The following is a 3,635-nucleotide window of genomic DNA, read 5'->3' on the forward strand; positions in this document are numbered from 1 at the left end:
ATTTGGTGGCTTTCTATGATGAGGTTACAGCATTGATGGATAGGGGAAGAGCAACTGACATCGTCTACCTGGACTTATCCAAAGCATTTAATACTGTCCCACATGACATCCTTGTCTTTAAACTGGAAAGACATGGTTTTGATGGATGGACCACTCGGTGGATAAGGAACTGGCTGGATGGTCGCACTCAAAGAATTGTGGTCAACGGTTCAATGTCCACGTGGAGGCCTGTGATGAGTGGTGTTCCTCAGGGGTCAGTACTGGGACCAGTGCTATTTAACATCTTTGTTGGAGACATGGACAGTGGGATCGAGTGCACCCTCAGCAAGTTTGCAGATGACACCAAGTTGTGTGGTGTTGTGGACATGCTAGAGGGAAGGGATGCCATCCAGAGGGACCTTGACAGGCTGGAGAGGTGGGCCTGTGAGAACCTCATGAAGTTCAACAAGGCCAAGTGCAAGGTCCTGCACGTGGGTCGGGGCAATCCCAAGCACAAGTACAAGCTGGGTGGAGAATGGATTGAGAGCAGCCCTGAGGAAAAAGACTTGGGAGTGCTGGTGGATGAAGCTCAACATGAGCCGGCAATGTGCGCTGGCAGCCCAGAAAGCAAATCGTATCCTGGGCTGTATCAAAAGAAATGTGGCCAGCGGGTTGAAGGAAGTGATTCTGCCCCTCTACTCAGCTCTTGTGAGACCCCACCTAGAATACTGTGTTCAGCTCTGGAGTCCCCAACACAAGAAGGACATGGAGCTGCTGGAACGAGTCCAGAGGAGGGCCACAAAGATGATCTGAGGGCTGGAGCACCTCTGCTATGAAGACAGGCTCAGAGAGTTGGGGCTGTTCAGCCTGGAGAAGAGAAGGCTCCAGGGTGATCTTATAGCAGCTTTCCAGTACTTAAAGGGGGCCTACAGGAAAGCTGGAGAGAGACTTTTTACAAGGGCGTGTAGTGATAGGACAAGGGGCAATGGATTTAAACTGAAAGAGGGGAGATTTCGATTAGATCTAAGGAAGAAATTTTTTACATTGAGGGTGGTGAGGCAGTGGAACAGGTTGCCCGGAGAAGTTGTGGATGCTCCATCCCTGGCAGTGTTCAAGGCCAGGTTGGATGAGGCTTTGGGCAACCTGGTGTAGTGGAAGATTTCTCTGCCCATGGCAGGGGGGTTGGAACTAGATGATCTTCGAGGTCCCTTCCAACCCTAACCATTCTATGATTCTATGATTCTATGATTAGTGCCTAAAACAGCAGAGCTGGATCTCCAGAATAGGTTATGTTCAGAGAAGGGAAGGAACTCTGCCTGAAAGCTCTCCCTTATTCTTGTTCAGCACAATCTAATTGACCTACAGTGGAGATCTTGTGGCTACTAAAAAAGGAACCAAGCGAATAAGAAGCCAATTCCTCGAATTGAAGAGCATAAGAGGACATCCAAAAGGAGATAAAACAACTAAAAGCCATATGTACAGTAGGGATTACAGAAGTATCTTGAGTTGGAGAACAGTCTGGCTATAGAAACTGAAAACAGCCAGAGAAATACCACCCAGGGAGGGGTCCAGCTTAAATAAACAACCTCACAGGCAGCGTATGTAAAATGCAGGGTAATATTTTTGCATAGTGTGTTTGTTCTAGTAAAGTCATAGTCAGAAACATCCTAGAAACAAGGCTGGAAGGGATCTCAAGAAGTCATTTACTCCATCCTTTTAATGTGAGGCAAGCTAAATACAGCTGAGAGTGATATGTTCAATCTGTTCTTTAAAAATCTTGAACAAAAGTCAAGCCACAGATACACGTGGAGACTAAGAGAAGGAAATGAACTCAAAGCACACTACCTGCCTTGCAATTGGCCAGATTACCCAAGCTGACCTGTATGTTATCAGCAAAGTTGCTTTATTGAAGCAATAACCTACATCGTTATTGTCACTTACAACCACAAGTATTGTGTGTTGGGATCAGTCCACCAGTGCTGATGCTGGGTGCCCTTATTTTCTCCAGAAGAGGATAAGGAAGAAGTGGGAAATGGCCCCTTTGAAAGAGAAATCTACTGTTACTGACACAAGAACAAGAGAAATATCTCAGTAAAACAACGAGTTGGCAACCGGATCCTGATGGCTCTTCAATGTGTCTGGGAACTTCCCGGAGTCACAGGCCATAGCATTGAGCAGTCGTGAATCATGAGTTATGATCTTGAAGTCAGCCTCAGCAAGGTCAAGGTGTCCACATATCATTCAGTTAGATTTGATGCAAAGGTTGTTTTTGTTTGTGATCGTTTCTGAGAGCTGAAGGCACAGGAGGCTCTTTCCAAATTTTGCGAAGACTATGATCCAAGACCTAAATGTCATATGATCAATATTCAGCAGCACTCAACCACTAAGACTTACGAGTCAAAAATATTAAAGGGAAAGGAAAGAAAGGCTCAACAGTAAAAACAAATGCTTAATAAATAAGCTGCAAATGAGCCATGAGACCTCTGACCTAAATATCACAGTGTAATTATGTCTTTCTCCACTTATTCTCAGACAGAAGAAGGCTGCAAATGTCTGAAAAGGAAGATAGAGCAAGAGGGGACTGTGTGCTTTACCGAGGGCCAGCTCTAGGATGCCTGTGCGAGTGTGTCAACAGAAAGCAAGAGAAAAAATACCTGAAAGGAGTGCACTAACCTACCCACGTGCCCACTGGGGCGATCGAATATCTCACGGTGATTCTGCATTACAGAGAGATAAATCAGTGCTGACGTTCATGCCAAGCCACAGATACCACACACTATTTTTAGGGAATAACCCCGGGTCTTTCCAGAAAAATATTCACTCCTTCCATATCCTGTCAGTGAGCAATATGGAAAAATTTCCCTCTAATGGGTGAGTGCTGTGTCCTAAAACGAGACTGGGAAACCATAGCTTGCATTTCGTGCATGAAAGTACTGGAGAATTAGAAACTCAGTTGAACCATGCAGATTGTCTGCTGATGAGGGTAGACACTTATTAAAAAAGTGTGGAGGAATTTATTCTTTGAAGTTTACAGCTGTTGCCATTTCAACCACAATGCCAAGTTTACATCCACGACAGCCGAAATACAGCACAAAAAAAAGTAGACCCAGCTTGTTAATTACATGACCGTTTTCCAACTTTCTGAGGGAAAGTTTTGTTTCCTTCTATTTCAGTGGCTTTGCCAGGGCAAAAGACAATTCGTTTGGTACGCCAGGAAGATGAAGTGCCTTGTTGTTCCCCCAGGTGGGGTAGCTGGGACAGGAGAAGTGTCTTGGAGCAGTTTCTGTCCCCTCTGAGTGGTAGATCAGACTGCTTTCAATGTGAGTGGGACTGCGAGTCTCCCCTCTCCATAATGCATTCCTCCCTCCACACCCCCCATGAAACTACCTCTACCAAAACCATACTTCCCTCCCAGAGAGAGGTCAAGATGGGACTCAACTGGAGATGAAAGGGTACATTAGCGTCCATGCTTATTTTCTTTTTGGGTTACCTGTTAAGATCCAGCAAAGACTTTGGAGATGTGGTTTTGTTGCTACCTAGATAAAAAGCTTATGTTCTCTCGCCAATGCAGCGACACTCTGACGCCATGTGTTTAATGCAGTCTGTTGGACAAATGATAATGACCTTCCACTACCTGCACGTTCTATCCTTGATTA

The sequence above is a fragment of the Tauraco erythrolophus genome, chromosome 2, assembly GCF_009769465.1.
Source record: "Tauraco erythrolophus isolate bTauEry1 chromosome 2, bTauEry1.pri, whole genome shotgun sequence".
NCBI classification, from domain to species: domain Eukaryota; kingdom Metazoa; phylum Chordata; class Aves; order Musophagiformes; family Musophagidae; genus Tauraco; species Tauraco erythrolophus.